This window comes from Xyrauchen texanus, chromosome 22, assembly GCF_025860055.1.
Source record: "Xyrauchen texanus isolate HMW12.3.18 chromosome 22, RBS_HiC_50CHRs, whole genome shotgun sequence".
NCBI classification, from domain to species: Eukaryota; Metazoa; Chordata; class Actinopteri; order Cypriniformes; family Catostomidae; genus Xyrauchen; species Xyrauchen texanus.
In genome coordinates, this window is record NC_068297.1 from 24,547,182 (window position 1) to 24,565,856 (window position 18,675).

The 18,675-nt window shown below is 37.9% G+C and overlaps 1 protein-coding gene across 1 annotated transcript in view; it reads left to right on the plus strand.

Annotated features, from left to right (window-relative positions):
* LOC127662563 (protein PALS1) overlaps positions 1-18,675 on the plus strand; it is a 67,109-nt gene that overhangs the window by 3,178 nt on the left and 45,256 nt on the right. The window contains exon 2 of the mRNA XM_052153807.1: positions 18,233-18,358. The gene's annotated coding sequence lies outside the window, so the exon portion shown is untranslated. The remainder of the gene's footprint in view (positions 1-18,232; positions 18,359-18,675) is intronic.

Here is an 18,675-nt window from a genome sequence, read left to right on the forward strand (position 1 = left end):
GCACATCACACAGATCCAATATTTGGAAATATAAAAATTTTGTCCCATCTGCTTGGCTATTAGCAGCGGTGTTTACATTAATATCACATCAAGAGTGGCATTTACACACACACAAGTGTATTTGGCTGTTCACACACACAGCTACATTCATCACAGGACACAAGTGCACGGGCAGAAAGTTTGAGCATTTAAAAGTAGCCAGCTGAAATCAAACCATGTGTGGCAACTGAATTGAGTCAGAGCTTGATACTGCTGGTATTTTTAGCATCAGTAGCTATTAAAATATTGAACTGAGCGCAGATTTCGTAGTACCCATAGCCAGTAGTTGCTGCACCCTGCAGTTTGGGAACCACTGCGCTAGACAGTGGTTCCCAAACAGTTTATTTTGCATCTCGTTCAGGCGCGCGGTTTTATAGATGCCATATCTTAAAGAAACCCTTTAAAAACGTGTCTCAAAGCGAATTTCAAAATAAAATTTGACCACCTTACAAAGGCATGCATTGGAAAGTTAAAGGGATAGTTCACCCAAAACTGAAAATGTTCTCATCATTTACTCACCCTCATGCCAACCCAAATGTTTATGACTTTCTTCACCAGAACACAACATATTTTAGAAAAATATCTCCGCTCTGTAGGTCCATACAATGCAAGAGAATGGTAATCAGACCTTTTGTAGAAACAGATAAAAGTCCTTCTTTAATATCTAAATATCCATTTTCACTTTTACATCTGAAAGTCTCATGTGGTGCCTGCTTAGTTTTACTTTCAAATCTGAAAGTTAAAGTTGAGATTTATAGGAAAAAAGGATTACAAATTGTTTTTCACCCACACCCATCATATCGCTACTGGAGTCATTTGGATTACTTTTATGTTTCCTTTATGTAATTTTTGGAGCTATAAATATCTGATCCTTTGACGTGCACAGAATGGTGGTGCAGGAGCGCAAGCAGGCATATTACAGAAAATTAAGCAGAGCTGCCTTTAACAGCACACGCTTCAGCAGATCGGGGGTGGATTCCTATCGCAATTGATCCTCCCAATGCCCTGCTTTCTATGAAGAGCATTGCCCTTGAATTGGGTACACTGAAGGTAACATGGCGTTGCTGTATGAATGTACCCTTTGATAACAGCTTTGTGGAAGGGCAGCAGTGCTGTTCATTGGAGCATAAATGCAGTTTGATATTTGCCCTTGAACATCGAAGTGCCAGTAACTCAGAGGAGTAACGAGTCAGATAAAAAGTCCACTCCATGTATTGTGCTGTAAGTTCATCAAAAGAATAATACTCAATTGCTACTTCATTTCCGACATCACACACATGCTGTGCAGATAGCTTTATTAATTATAATGTGAGCGGTTGCGTCGATTTCATTGAGTCTTTTATAGAATATTGGCATAAACTGAAGGAGCAGTCTGGTTCAGCCAAAGCCAAACTAATAAATCATTAGATTAATCACTTTCAGAAAAATACCATGGTTTTACTCTGACACATGTAAAAACATGGGGTTATCACATGCCATGTCTGAAAATAAATAAACAAATGTAACACCATTGTGCTTTTTGTAAGAAATATAACAGAATTGGCTATTATTTGTGATAAAGAAAAAAAATGAAAAATTAATTACATAATGGTATATAATACAAGAAAAATGCTTAAATACTCAAAAGCAAAGAAATTACATAAGTATATATAATTACTACTCATTAAAAAGGTAAAATAAAAAAAAATCAGTGCTCCATTTCATCCTTCTGCCCCTGTCACTGCTAAGGTCTTTGCACGTCACTGGTCTGATCACCATTCACTTGCATTGTATGGACCAACAGAGCGGAGATATTGTTTTAAAAACTTTTGTTTGTGTTCTGAAGAAGAAAGTCACACACATCTAGGATGGCATGAGGGGGAGTAAATGATGAGAGAATTTAAATTTTTGGGCAAATTATCCCTTTAAGATAGCTGAATCGTTGTCATTTAGGAACAATGTCACATGGGTGTCTGAATCGAGATCATGGTCTTTTAATGATTAATCATGCAGCTCTTCTAGCAATGTCCAACAGTGTAAGTACATGCATTTTCCCCCTTAAATCCATGAAAATTCACACCACCGTGTCATTTCCACCACATCTCAAATTCTGTTTAATAGAATTATGTGTCATAACAGTGATGGAAATAACATTACTCCTTTGTCTTGCTAAGGCTAATTTCATAGCTAACATAACATTTATTCTAAATACAAGTGCATGATATTTTTTGACACGTTTTCCATAATCCTCAAACGTCACTTGTCTCAAGAAGACAATGCAAAATAGTTTTATATGGAGGAAATGACACCACAACTGTCGGACAGGAGTAATTTTTGAAGAAATTATCAAAATTAGTACTTGTATGTGAGTTTTTGAATGGCCGATGCTGATATCCAGAGAGCAGTGTGGCCGATACAATGCAATATATCACACCATGGGTCAGCATTAACCCTGGTCTGCTTGTCCGGGACAAATGGATTTTTGAAGGGTCAAGTGAAAGAGAATTTTACTAGCCTGACCGGACAAGCAGACTGATTAAAACCTCAATAACAAAAACAAATAACCAGCGATATTTGTGATCGCCTAGACCTGTGTTACTTATTAGAAATTTAATATTCTTATTTTGCTGTTGAAAGTAATCAAGAGCACGCAATTTAATAATTAACAAGCGATTTAGTAACAGCTGCACCCTCTTTGATTGTTAATCTCGTTAATGCACACCTGAATGATCAAATACATTTCACAATTTGGCCAAAATGCCCGTCTTGTTGAGGTATTCATGTAAACACAGAGAGGGATGACTAAAGTGTGGAGGAAAAAGCAGATTTGTATTAAAATGTCGGACTTGTAAGTATAAATGTAAGCTAATAGACCTGCTACTGTCTAACGTGTCATTATAATAATAAACAGAAAACACTCACTGCTCCTGACTGAATAACTTTAGTAGCTTTAAAAAAATAATTGATGTATTTTAATCATACAGTGAAGAACTGTAGTAGTTTTATGTTGCATTTCATTCTGAATGTTTACTTGAATACTTAATACTGCTGTTAAAAACATTTAAAGCTGTTAAAATAGCACATAATTTTCTTTATTATTATTTTTTGTTCTATTATTTTTCATCTATTTCTATTCAGTGCTGCTTTTTAATGTTATTGTATTACTGACTATTTTCTAGTCTTGAATGATTACTTGAAAACATTCTTCCATAATTAACATATTAGTTGTGTTGTTATTTGTTGTGGTTTTGAAGCTGTATTGAGAATCATTCAATTTCATGACTGACTACTGAAAGTTTGGTATTGTGATAATGTATAGCCTTTATTGTACATGGTAAACTCTTGTTGTAATAACATGATGAAAAAGTAGATCTCATTCCATAGAAGTGTGAGCACCCCTGCTGTTAATGATGGCAATGGAGGCTTTTCTTTATTTGACTACCATATGTAACATAAAATAATTATCATATGACAATATCCTCCTCCCCTACCTGGTGCAGTTTACATTTCTGTCGCACAGAATTGAGTTGATTGCTTAGGTACACCATTAGGTTGGGCATTGTTCATAAGTTTAGAAAAATATACAACATAAACTTTGACATGTTACTTGAACATGTAAATGTCCTTTTTTCAATCTGAACAAGTAACTTTTTTTACTCGGACAAGTGAATGACCACTTGTCCAGAGGACAAGCACATTACAATGCTTAATGTCGCGCCCTGCACACAATATAATATAGTAAATAACATAAACAAAGTTGCTAAAAAAACAAATTTTATTTAGCACTATATTTTCTCAATTTCACAAAAAAATACATTTTGTAAAGAATTAAAAAAATTATATTGTATTTTAAATGGTAGATGGAAATTTATTTTTATTTCTGTTTATTCATAAAATGTTTGTAATTTATTGCACATGAAATTGTTCATATATTAAGAAGGAAATAACTGTACACACAGTAGTCCGGCAACCATGGATGGCATTTCCACGTTAGCAGTCGCATTTACTTATTAAATATCGAATCAAACCAATTGTACATGCAGTGCATAGTGAATAAGACATTTAATTATAGCACAAGTGATGTGCTTTTACCTTGAAGAATCACTCGTGCGCTTGTGCGGAATCAGCAAAAGTCTGTTAAGTGAGTCCATTGGTGACCATCTTTGGAATGCTCCTGGGAGACTATATCCAGTCATGACAGTGCAGCTCCTTTCTACTTGAATGGGGGAACACTGAAATCTTAAAAATGGTTGGTCAAGATTTCTATCAAATAACAGATTTCAAATCAGCAGTAAAATTTGACTATGCTGGTATCATAAATGGTGCTTCTTTACCTCAGATTACACTAAAATAATGCAATTTTCCCGAGATGATTGATAGGTGATGTCTGTATCTAAAAGGTGATTGGTTCTTTTACCTGTAAGGCGGGACTTCCTTTCTACATCCGTTAGAACCTCTTGGTTGGGTGTTCTAATTTCTGCAATTAGATTGCCTGGATCGCCTGTTTGGATTGTCACGGACTGACCATCATTATTTGTGAATGAAAGTTTTTGATTCTGGCTGATAGATTACGGGCTTCAGAGGAAGATATTAGATTAGCGCTTGACAAGAAGAAAACGCAGAATTTTATTGAGGTTCTTGAATTACATCTGTTTAAATGAGATATCTGCATATTTGCAAATGGTATATAATAAAAGTTTGATTGATATTTGCCTTTTTCTAATTAGACAAGACAGTTAATGTCTAGAGAGAGAGAGAGAGAGAGAGAGAGAGAGAGAGAGAGAGAGAGACAGAGAGAGAGAGAGAGAATGAAACAGGCGAGCACTTTAACATTATGAGCTCACACGTCTGCCGTGGCTCTGATATGCAGATCTTTAAATGAGACCGTGTTGCACACCGGTATTTATTGTAGTAACATGATGGCACGTAACAACAAAATGAACCGTGACTGGTTATTTACATAACCAGTCGCTACACATGCAAGCAGTCGATTCTCGGCACCCTCAAGAAAGAAATCGGCTAAATGGGAAAATGTATCTGCTGATAATTAAAGTCATAAAATCTCATTTTTTATCGGCATCTGCGATATATCGGTCAACCACTAATAAAAATTACTTTGTCTCTTGAGTACCCCTGGTCTAAACAGACTCCAGTCCTGATTCAGACCAAAGGACAATTTAGCCGGACCGACCGAGGTCTAAATCATTGTGCTAGTTATCTGACATCTGGCTAAGTGATTGTGTAAGCATGCTTGTAAATGTGTGCGGAGCGGGAATAAAGTGTGTCCAGCACTACGGGCTTATTCCCTAGCGCTGAATGTGCTTGTTTCCCGTTCCATGCGTATTGCCTCTTTCCCCACTATAGAGAAGGCGCATAAAGCCTAATTCACTGTACGTTGTTGCAGGCATGGTTATTTTAACAACAGCAGCAGAGACACCGCTACAGATACTGGCATCTTTCTCTTAAACACACTGCAGCAAACAAAAATGAAGCTGAGTGAAACTCCATCTGTCTGATGCGTGATTTCAGATGGATCAGCTCAGCCAGGTTTGTGTCGGGGCAAGTTAACATGGCGCCTTTAGACAATAACATCATTAATCAGCATGTTAGGAGTCTTTAATAATAAACAAATGAAACAAACAAAAGATTTTTTTTCTAAATTTGTGAAAATTATTCCAATGTCGTCATGTCATAAGTGGCAAGGAAAGCCTGCTTATACTTAAATTAAGCTAACAGTATTGTAATGCTTCACTGTTTTATAAATTGTTGCTCATAGATTCTCACTTTAAGGAAAATATTAAAATGGTGTATTCAAACTTTTACATTTTTATAAATTTTCTCTCAGGGGAAACCCCCGAAGCCCAATAAAGTATTTGTATTTGTCAAAAGGCCTCCTATGTCCCATACATTTATATTATGAATGTAAAAATATTTGAACACAAAAACTGGACTGCTGTCATTCAGCTTCAAAAGAACGTTTGATCTTATCTTTTAAAGTTCATACCCAAGTGCCCTCGAGTGATGAAGTCTTGATTTAAATATTTTTATCTTTTGGTAGAAGATCCCTCAGACCCCACTATTTTGGCTGTCCCTGGACCCAAAATGTCCCCACAATGTCCTCATCCCTGCCCAGTTTTAAAGAGACTGTTTTGACTTTTTAATTTTTAATTTTATTTATTTTAACAAATCACTTTTGCTGCCAATGGGGTAAGTTATAAAAACTATTCAAAAATATATATTATATAAGCCATATGAGACTGTAAGATACATACTATTATCCGGACCGTTGCTGGGAAGAAAATGTAGAGACTGTACCCCTGGTTTAGATTAACATAGTTAGGCCTGTATACAAGAATTATTTAAAAATCATCACATAAATGCCATAGTCTCTTTTACTGAAATCATGTTACATCTAACCATGGTAGTGAAGAGCAATGCTTGGTTTTAACTGAGTTTACCATGGTGTTGTAACTAAAACACTTTTAAAACTATATAAAAGAAAAAAACTATGGTACATTTTCATAAGGGTAAATGCAAAATAGAATAAAGGGCTTTAAACTCTGGACCTGAACTATTTTTTCTTGTGTGTAAAATCTGTTCTCTTCTAATGCCCTCTGATTATAGAAACGGATAACTGGTTTTGTTTGCTTTCAAAATTTGAAGAGATGACTGAACTTGAATCAACATCAGCCTGATGAGAGGAGTCCAAATAAAGTTGCACAGTCAGAATAATTTAGCCCTATTTAAAATGAGGTGTTTTAAAAATGTTTTATACACAGTATCTCACAAAAGTGAGTACACCCCTCACATTTTTGTAAATATTTGATTATACACTCACCTAAAGGATTATTAGGAACACCATACTAATACTGTGTTTGACCCCCTTTCGCCTTCAGAACTGCCTTAATTCTACGTGGCATTGATTCAACAAGGTGCTGAAAGCATTCTTTAGAAATGTTGGCCCATATTGATAGGATAGCATCTTGCAGTTGATGGAGATTTGTGGGATGCACATTCAGGGCACGAAGCTCCCGTTCCACCACATCCCAAAGATGCTCTATTGGGTTGAGATCTGGTGACTGTGGGGGCCATTTTAGTACAGTGAACTCATTGTCATGTTCAAGAAACCAATTTGAAATGATTCGAGCTTTGTGACATGGTGCATTATCCTGTTGGAAGTAGCCATCAGAGGATGGGTACATGGTGGCCATAAAGGGATGGACATGGTCAGAAAAAATGCTCAGGTAGGCTGTGGCATTTAAACAATGCCCAATTGGCACTAAGGGGCCTAAAGTGTGCCAAGAAAACATCCCCCACACCATTACACCACCACCACCAGCCTGCACAGTGGTAACAAGGCATGATGGATCCATGTTCTCATTCTGTTTATGCCAAATTCTGACTCTACCATCTGAATGTCTCAACAGAAATCGAGACTCATCAGACCAGGCAACATTTTTCCAGTCTTCAACTGTCCAATTTTGGTGAGCTCTTGCAAATTGTAGCCTCTTTTTCCTATTTGTAGTGGAGATGAGTGGTACCCGGTGGGGTCTTCTGCTGTTGTAGCCCATCCGCCTCAAGGATGTGCATGTTGTGGCTTCACAAATACTTTGCTGCATACCTCGGTTGTAACGAGTGGCTATTTCAGGCAAAGTTGCTCTTCTATCAGCTTGAATCATTCGGCCCATTCTCCTCTGACCTCTAGCATCAACAAGGCATTTTCTCCCACAGGACTGCCACATACTGGATGTTCTTCCCTTTTCACACCATTCTTTGTAAACCCTAGAAATGGTTGTGCGTGAAAATCCCAGTAACTGAGCAGATTGTGAAATACTCAGACCGGCCACGCTCAAAATTGCTTAAATCACCTTTCTTTCCCATTCTGACATTCAGTTTGGAGTTCAGGAGATTGTCTTGACCAGGACCACACCCCTAAATGCATTGAAGCAACTGCCATGTGATTGGTTGATTATATAATTGCATTAATGAGAAATTTAACAGGTGTTCCTAATAATCCTTTAGGTGAGTGTATCTTTTTATGTGACAACACTGAAGAAATTACACTTTGCTGCAATGAAAAGTAGTGAGTGTACAGCTTGTATAACAGTGTAAATTTGCTGTCCCCTCAAAATAACTCTGCACACAGCCATTAATGTCTAAACTGCTGGTAACAAGAGTGAGTACACCCCTAAGTGAAAATGTCCAAATTGTCAATATTTTGTGTGGCCACAATTATTTTCCAACCCTCTTGGGCGTGGAGTTCACCAGAAATTCACAGGTTGCCACTGGAGTCCTCTTCCATTCCTCCATGACGACATCACGGAGCCAGTTGATGTTAGAGACCATGTGCTCTTCCACCTTCTGTTTGAGGAAGCCCCACAGATGCTCAATAGGGTTTAGTTCTGGAGACATGCTTTGCCAGTCCATCACCTTCACCCTCAGCTTCTTTAGCAAGGCAGTGGTCGTCTTAGGTGTGTTTTGGGTCGTTATCATGCTGGAATACTGCCCTGCGGCCCAGTCTCCAAGGAGAGGATCATGCTCTGCTTCAGTATTTCACAGTTTATGTTGGCATTCATGGTTCCCTCAATAAACTGTAGCTCCCCAGTGCCGACAGCACTCATGCAGCCCCAGACCATGATACTCCCACCACCATGCTTGACTGTAGGCAAGACACACTTGTCTTTGTACTCCTCACCTGGTTTCCGCCACACACGCTTGACACCATCTGAACCAAATAAATGTATCTTGTTCTCATCAGACCACAGGACATGGTTCCAGTAATCCATGTCCTTAGTCTGCTTGTCTTCAGCAAACTATTTGCGGGCTTTCTTGTGCATCATCTTTAGAAGAGGCTTCCTTCTGGGATGACAGCGATGCAGACCAATTTGATGCAGTGTGCGGTGTATGGTCTGAATACTGACAGGCTGACCCCCCCCCACCCCTTCAATCTCTGCAGCAATGCTGGCAGCAATGATGCTGAGCACGTGCACTCAACGTCTTTGGTCGACCATGGTGAGGCCTGTTCTGAGTGGAACCTGTCCTGTTAAACCACTGTATGGTCTTGGCCACCGTGCTGCAGCTCAGTGTCAGGGTCTTGGCAGTCTTCTTCTACCTTAGGCCATCTTTATGTAGAGCAGTTGTATCAACAATTGTAACAATTGATATTACAGATATCAAGAATTAGCATTGTTACTAGTGGAAATGTAATTTCTGATATCAAACATTGCCATTGTTACTAGTAGATATCAAATTCCTGATATCAATAACTATCATTTTAACTAGTGAAAATGTAATTGTTGATATCAAGGATTCATATCCTGGAAATGAATAAAAGTTAAAACGGCTTGCCATAGCTGAGAGAGCCTCGTGGAGCTCATCCCTTGCGCGCGCGCTAAATGCAGCTAAATTAGAACGTGATTGCTCACGACTTATTTAATCATAATATATGTCACTGTGTATTTCTTATCATGAAGAAAATTGGCAAAATGCAGCTTTATTAATAAGAGAGCACATTGCACACTAGTTTGGAAATTGTTTTTTATTCATTCTATTGTATGCTTGTTTATTTAGGTTATGTTTTTTAGTACTTAGTAAAAACCTAAATTAAAAGTTGCAAAAGTTGAAGCAAATCTTATATAAGTGTTCAAAAATACTTTAAGCATACATTGTTCAGTTTTGTTATAATTAAAAAATAATATGTTTAAATTAAAGTGTTGCTCAATGGCTTATTTTTGTTCTTGGAGTTCTGCTGCTAATGTTTTGTAGACTTTGTTAATAAAAGAGTGTTGTTTAGTAACCTGTTTTTGCTTTGGTACCGAAAATGGTATCGAGTACCGTGAAATTTCACTGGTATTGGTACGGACTACTGAAATTTTGGTACCGTGACAACACTAATTGCGGTTATTTGATCTAACCACGGTTATTTGAGAAACACTATTATTGTGCACTTCAAATTCCAATCACATTTTAATGCCCATATAAAGGAATTTTAAGCGAAAATATAAATGTTATTAATGGCATGTGTGTTATGTCATTCAGTTGAACTTCAAGCATCACTGAGATGGCAGATGTCAACTTGAGCAGCTCCTGTCTGGAAGAGCGTCATCTGCTTCTCAAGCACTCTGATGCACTCACCAACAGTAGCGGCTGGAGCCAAACTCCCACGAAAATGTAAACAAACAAACAAAAATAAACTAAGATAGTGAACGCAAAGTGCTCCAGCTTCACTGTAAACAATTGGTAATGTATCATTTTTTAAAAAAATTTTTTTATGTCATTCATGAGTTTTTAAAGCCTTATAAGTTCTTATAGCCCTACTTTATTATTTTATTTAAATATTTGAAATTAAATACGTAAAAATGACTTGAGGAGTATGAAGCACACGTATGACAATTTCTATGACAATTAGTTGTGGAAGCCCTAAAAGAGACGATCATCATAATCTCAATTATTTGTTTGATTAATTAATTGTCAGCCAAATTTCATAATCGTGACAGCCCTACTGTGTATATCGTTATCGTGCTATAAGATTATATCGCCGACCACTATTTGATTGTAACTACTATGAACAACATGTGGTATCGGTTTTGATTGAGCTCATCGAACCGATACTTGATCCAGTTGAAAATGTCACTATCGGAGGCAATTCCGTTCCTGGTGTTGGATTGGTTAATCATTGAAATAATTTAGGGCCTATTGGAAGGAAAACAATATCTGTTATCAAGTAGGAATCAAAACCTTTTTAAAGGGGTCATGACATGGGTTTTTTTATTGTATTATTATGTTCCCTTAGGTGCAATTATAGTATTAATATATTTTTTTTTAAGAAAAACTTTTAAAATCTAGTGATTTATGACCTTTTCCCACCCTGTTTCTCATCCTCTGATTCAAACAGTCTGTTTTGGGGCGTTTTCCATTTAAGACTTCAGTGTTAACGCCTACTGTTATGATTGGCTAACGTCAGTGCCTATGTATCAATTATTGATGCCCCAGCCAGAACAATATGCAAGTAAACTAAGTAAAAACACTGTGATTATTCATAATGAATGAAATTGCGCTTTAAAAAGTAGTTTAAAGTTTAAAATAGATTACTTACAGTTTGCGTCGTCGTTGTTCCCAGAATAGTCGGCACGGACTTATCTTTGAGCAACAGTTTTCTGGCAAAGCCAGCATCATATTGAGATTTGTTCTCAAAACAGTCATCCTTAAAATGTACAGAACAAACGCTTAAGTTAACACTGCCGTGACTGGGACGTCCGCAAAAAATAAACTGCATCCATTTTTCCCTGACGTCTGGATCTTTCGGCAGCTTATTCAGAGGTTTTGTTTGACCGCAGCCAGGAACAGCACATCTGTGTGGCATCGTAAATTTCCTGTGCACAAGTAGTCTCTGTCAGAGCTCGCTGTCCATATCCATCGACTGAACACTTGTGAGGCGCACGGCGATACGAAATGAGCGTAGTTATCTTGTGCTGGAGGCGGTCATATGCAAACGCTGGTACGTCACTTCTAACCGTCATGTCACTTCTAACCATGAATCCAGAACGAGCTGTATTTTGAGCTTGATTAAATAAATGATTCGTTTAGAATGGGGGGGACGTCTTAAAATATTAAACTTGCAGGACGTTTTAATGATACAAAGACCTCTTATATACCAAAAGATCAAGGCAAATTTGGTTTCTCATGTCATGACCCCTTTAATGTGTATAAGGTGTTAATTAAGTTTAGCTTGATTTCACATAGCATGACTTTAAAGTTGTTATTTATATATTAAATATTCATGTTCAAATTGTCACATCCAAACATTATCATGTACAATAAGGTCACAAAGATCCAGTTGCCAAAAAAGTTTTATATATTGTTACAGTATTCTGTTTTTATGTTTTTTCAGTTTTAATTCAATGAAGTGTTTAGTTGCAATGACTTCATATTACTAAATAATATATACTTTGTTTAGTGAACTTCAAAAAAATTGTTCACCTCTTAGAAGGCTGTTTTTGTTGAAACTATCCCTTTAAGTTGCTAGGACTGTAGGACTTTATATGTTATATGTTCACTGCTCTATTTTTGTTTAAATAGGCCAAATAGGTGATGTGTAAAAAGACATATTTGAGGGTTAGTATTACTTATGTATTACAATATTTGACAATGTTGCAATACACCTAAAATATTTGCAATAATACTGTCATGACATGGATATCGATATAATATTGAATCACCTTGCGATTCCCTCCCATGCTATTAATATCCATACCACTGACAAATACTATCATCAAATATTGTCAGCAGACATTCTGTAGTAATGTGTAGAAGTAGCAGGTAGGTTGATAGTCTCAAGTGCAGCAGCCTCATTCTCAGGTATACAATGCATTGGCCTGGTAAATGAGGTATGAAGTAGGGATGGGCATTTGGTCATTTTGTCTATTCGAGTACTCTGACTAACTACTCATTGAGTACTCGAGAGGCAATGACATGTACATAACTTTATATATAATAACATGTACATGTTATATATAATAACATGTACATAACTTTATATATAATAACATGTCTGACAAACATTTATGGCTGCTGCATTGTGTCTTGTTGTTCCATTGTATCGTCTATTCATTATTATAGGCTGTTAAATAATCTGTCACAAAATGAACAAAATATTACATAATCAAAATTTAATGCATCATATTTTGTCATTATGTGAAGATTCACTGCCCAACTCATTGAAAGAATGGGCACCACGTGTGTCTGTCTGTTGTTCCTTCAGGTTACCGTAGTAATCTTCGGGCATACTTACACTAGGCACAGTTGCCTTGTACCATGCCCAAGCACGATTGGCCCCACTCCCCCGCTTGCCTGCACTCACATTTTACTTCTTTACAGGGCTGAGCACACTTACGTCATTATGATGTGATGGCAAGAAAAGCGCTCTCGCACAGCACAATGAGTCCATCATTGTAACGTTACTTAATCTGTGGCTTATTTGAAGTCATTTGGAGCACAGTGACACACGGCCCTCTCACAAGCCTAATTGTCACAGCATCGTACCACTGGAATTTATCCTTTTCGTCCAGTGAGCTGCCAGATAAACCTTCAGATATTGAACCTGCAGTTTTTTCAGCTTATCAAAACATTGCTCAATGGTTCTTTGGTATAATTTCCACCTTTAAACTGGGGAAAGTGCAATGGAATGGCACATTATGTCAGACTTCTAATTTGGAAACTCGTGAGGAAATCTTCAACTCCCATTTCATCGAGATGCAGGTGTGTTACGTCATGCAAACATTTTGCCACCTAGGGCAGGAAAGTTTCAGTCAGTGACAAACATTACATTTGATTAAATAACTTTTAACGAGTCAAAGTTCTTACATTTAAATGAGAATAAAATTTATTTAACAAACGTTTTGCTGAGATAGGTGTTCAAAACACTGTTAATTACGCGCACTTTTGATTATCGTAACAATAGCATTGCAGTGTCGCATATCATTTTGGTTGCTATGAGACCTCTCAAATCAATGTATCCCTCAAAATCACAACTTAATCGGTCTCAAAATTAAAAATAAACTCCTCCTTTTGACACATTTGTGTTTAGTTGTCAGGTAATATTTACTGAATTATGAATTAAGTGAAAAGTCACATCATGCATGATCACCATCAATCATCATTTTCATGATCGATCATTGCTGTCACATCCAAGTACTTCAGTACTCATGCCCATCCCAAGTATGAACTTGTAGACAGGCCTTATCACATGGACAGTGGTGCGGAAAGGTTCTGGGACTTGGGACAGGAATGTGCAGGACCCATATGTTCTCAGTGACCCATTTCTGTCCCCCTGAGGAATTCTCAATATGTGCCAGCTCTGATGTCCTGATGGACCACCGTGGTTAGGAAATAACAAGCCTGCACTGTCCGCCAACTCTCCTAGTGACTCCATCCAAAATGACTGGGGCCTCCTGTTCTGCTTAGACCTGGATTTTCCTGCTTGTTTTCAGGGGGCCTGTAAAGGACAATAACAACATATTGGCCCCTGAGTGTTCAAACTAATGACTGAACTTCCCTTAATGACTGAACTGAAAACTCTGTTAGTTACAACTGGCTGGTCTGAGTGCAACAACCAGTGAAGGCTCATCCACTGATCCCCAGCACTGTATCTAGTTGGCCTTCAGTGCTGTAAATTGCAGTATATCAGCAGCACACTTTAAACAATGCATGCATTTAACAGCTGCTTTTCATATACGGCCGTGCTGCTGATTGTATGTTATTACTAGGGATGTACAAAACTACATAGAGGTCTACAAAATAGATTAGTCAGTGAATTGTCTGATTGACTATTCAGGATTTAAGGAAGCCTTGTATTAGGCTGGTTAGGGTCATATCCAACAGTCACTAAACAGATACATTTTTTTAAAACCTCATTCACAATTGCAGCAACACTTGATGTCGCTAGTCCCTGCACTGTACATTGCTAGTGGGCATTCTTTCTATACATGACGCATATTGCCGGTAAAACAAAGATACCATTCTAATTTGACTAATATGTATATGTATATAAACACACACACTGGCAGGAGTAGGTTATAATTGGCAGTTTTTTGAACCGGCAGGTTGATGTTTTAAAATATAAGTGGTGGACCTAAGAATATACACCTATTAGTTTCACCTATCGGCTTCTTGAATATTTTATTCTCTGTGCATAGTTGCATGCTAAGATGAACATGACTTTCAGCTCTGATTGTCTGCATTGTAAGTTATTCATTTGAAGGCAAGTAGAATGTTTTACTTATTAATAGCTTTGAAAACACATCAACAGCATAAGATGAAGGTCTTGTGCTATTTTATTTCTCTCTTCCCAAACTCAAAACTGTTTCTGTAAATTTTTGCCACCAAAGCAAAAGCCAAAAGTTATTATCCCAGCTTTTTGTTAACGATAGTGCTTGCCTGCGTCAGACTTAACCATGCCTACATACCCTCATTGGTACAATTTTAGCTTTTTAAGATACATTTTCCACAAATTTTACCTCTGTTTATATCTTTCCCTGTCATTTCCACTCTCTCTCTCTCTCTGGCATTGCTCTCCCTCCTGGTACTCGGTGGTACGTGCCCCGATTCTTAGGAGCATGGAATCTGGAATTTTCTTGGTACGTAAGCTTTGGGTGTTGGAATGTTCAGCTGGAGCTTTTGAGAAGATAACGATCCTGGTCTGTTTCTCCTCCGCAGTGACAGCCTTTGAAGTGTCAGCCTGTCCAGCTTCTCTCCTCCATGATGTCTGTCCAAATTTCTTTTGTTTGCCATTTTGTTTGAATGACTTTTGCCTTATGCATTTACCAGCTCTCTGATAAGAGTGACTGCTACATGTGAAGTGTCAAGTCAATTTGGCTTTTTCAGTGGAAAGGTTCGGTTTATTGATGAACCACAGATATTTTATATATAATGATGCTATATACTGTATACATATAAACACTTTATGGAGCTGTATGATGTAGGGAGTTCCCAGAGTTCCGTTACTATTGTGTTTTCCTTGCTGCCACTCCTCAGAACGAGCCGTTTCTTGTCTCTCATTATAACCGGTTCATCTTGTGCAGGGCTGATGTTGTCAGCTCAAGGACAAATCTTCTTTCACATGAAATGAAAAAATAAAATCTGTTATTTTGTGCTTTAAGTGGAGCTTTGTTTCTTTGAGTAAACTCTTGAGAGCCGTGGTATTGTGATTTAATAGCTTTGATTTTGTTAACGGTTTAAGAATATCATATGGCTTTAACTTTGTGATTTTAGTGAGAATTAGATGGGTCAAAGTGGCTGTAGACATGTGTAAAGTGGAACTTCAACATAGTTTGTTCTTGATCAGATCCATATTTATCTGATAACTTTTTCAACACTACTTTTCGAGTTTCGCTTTTTATTTACATTGAAACTACTGAAGCTACCAGGAATGCAGCTGTTGAGAGCACGTCATTTGTATTGTGCAGCATGTTTTCACTGCAGTATCTGTGGACTGTTCCTCAGGTGGAAGGAAAAAACATCAGTTATTGACACAGCGCCCACTCATAGTCGCGTCCCATTGGCTGCCATGGTGAGGTGACGCCCACAGCCTCAGGGCCAGCCATGCTGCACCTGTTCTGCTCTGGCTCGAAACACCTGCATTGAACCATGAACCTGCTCATCTTAATCCACCCCAACTCATCCCTATTCTGCTGCATTGGGAGATAATAGCCTTCCCTTCGGTGCTGATCTGAAATCAGCTTCACTCTTTAGCCAGTAAGCATTAAAGTTTGGATCTGATCCTAGATCAGTGTAAAGGGCTGAATCTACAGAAAGAGCCCAGCTGTCCCTATTTCCAGCATAAGAGGGCCAGAGGCTTAGCGTGCTAGGCAGTGCTGTAGTTGAGCCCCAGCCAGCCCACCGTTGAATGGGACAGGGGGGTTTGAAATAGGCTACATAAGCTCTTGAGCAGCAGATGGTTTGTGGCTCTATTTATATGTTTTTCAGTCTTTAGGCTCTCGACTACATGATGTGTCATGAGGGAGGGGGAAGGGGAAACATCCTTGAGATGTTCCGTGTTTGTGCGTGTGTTTGTGTTCATATATGTGCAGAACGTTTAAAACAACATTTATCTAAGGCCTCATTTCACAGCACCAGGATCCAACATTTTTGCCTCATCTGCCAGTGAAATTAAGTATTTTTACTGGTCATAAAAATATTTAAGTTAATTAAAATATGTCAATTAAATGTTTAGTTATTTTTTTTCTTATGATTTGTTTTGGCTTTTTAGCTAATTTTTCAGATGGCTTATTGGCCATTGAGGTAATTTGAAGAGTAACTTTTAATAATAGATGGTGTGCAACACTGTCTCAATTAAACGGTCCGCACATCAGAGCCACAATGTGTTAAAGTGCGCTCTGGTTTCTATCTCTAACCTCAACAGTTCCCTGTAACTTTTCTAGTGATAAAAAGACAAATATCAATAAACTTCTATCATATACCATCTGCAAATATGTATATCTTGTTTAAACATAATGTAATTCATAAACCTCACGAAATCCAGCATTTTCTTCCTGTCCACCCAGAATCAAAATCTTCAGGATCAAATGCTCCTCTAATAATTCACAAATCATGATGGTCAGTCCATGATAATACAAGCAGGTGATCCACGGCATTTAAATTCTCAGGAGATTGCTGCGCTCGCTGGATCAGCATGAAAGCGTGAGTGCATCTTCAAAGTAAAAGCACTTCACATGCACTGAGTAATTGCCATATTCACTGTGTACTGTATGTACAATTGGTTTGATTGGGTCTTATGTGAGAAAATGTGATTGGTAATGCGCAAATGACATCCATGTGTTTATTACATTTGTTTTTTAATCACTAGTTCTTTATGTCTTCATTTAACCTAGACTTCAAGTTTACAATAATCAGGAATTGAGGTCTCGTGAGAATACACACAAATGCATTCACTCACAATAGGTCACTTATAATGGTCTGGTCTTCAGAGGAATAACATTCCCAGGCTGTTTTGCATTCCTCCCTCGTGCATTATGGGATTGTTGCTTGGTCACTACACCAGAATGACCTCAGACGTCTATGGGACTTAGAAAATAAGCATTCAAGGGAACTATAAACACTATAGTGTGCAAGCTGTTGTTGTAAGTGTCTACAGTGCACTTTCAGATGTTTTAATGTTTTAATGATGTTTCACTCATAAATTCAAATTGTCATATGCACTTAAGTTATTCTGTCATTTTTTTTTATTTTTTTTTGTCTTGTGTGGAAAAAAAAATAAGGAGATGTTTGACAGAATGATTGCCTCTTGTCACCATTCACTTTCATTGCATCTTTCTTCCTATACAATAAAAGTGAATGATGGCTGAGGATGTCAGTCCCTAACATTCTGCAAAACATCCCCTTTTGTGTTCCACAGAAGAAATTAAGTCATACATTTTTGGAACAACATGAAGGCGAGTACAAAATTACACATTTTAGTTTAGGTAAACTCACCATATCTCTACAAAGATAATGTACTTTGTAGCCAATGTGATTTGAAGGACTTGGTAAGATCAAATAGCTTGCATACAGTGAATAATTTTTTTTTTTTTTTTTTTTATCTGATTGGCTGTTGTTGATTTGTCTATATCAAAGTTCATGCCTCCCTTCCAACATAAAGTCATAAAGTTATACTGACACCTGGCATCTCTGTGAATCTCATAATTTCTGTTCATTTCAGGAGGGGGTCAAAAGAGAGAGACTTTTATTACTCAGGGAAAAGAGGCAGACGGGTCATGACAGACGAGAAGTGAGGAGACCCTGCTTCAATCTGGAGTGTTAATCCTGTACTGACTGGCCAACACGGGTGAGGACCCCCATGTAGCTTCTCGTGAGTGTGAGTGTGAGTGTGTGAGAGAGAGAGAGAGAGAGAGAGAGACACTTTGTGCTTTCCTCTTTTGGTTCTCAGGCCTTGGGACCTCCTGCGCACTGACAAATCTGTTGTCATGGCAACATGTTTCATTCGTGCGGCACAGTTATCTCTGAGGAGGGGAATCTGAGAGGCATGGCAGAATTTAGACTAAATGAGGGACGGTGTTAAAGATTAGGGAGTAAAAGAGGAAGGTTCTTTTATGAAGGCTGGTTTCAGAAAAAAGGCTCCGCTAATGTCAGACTAAAGGCCCA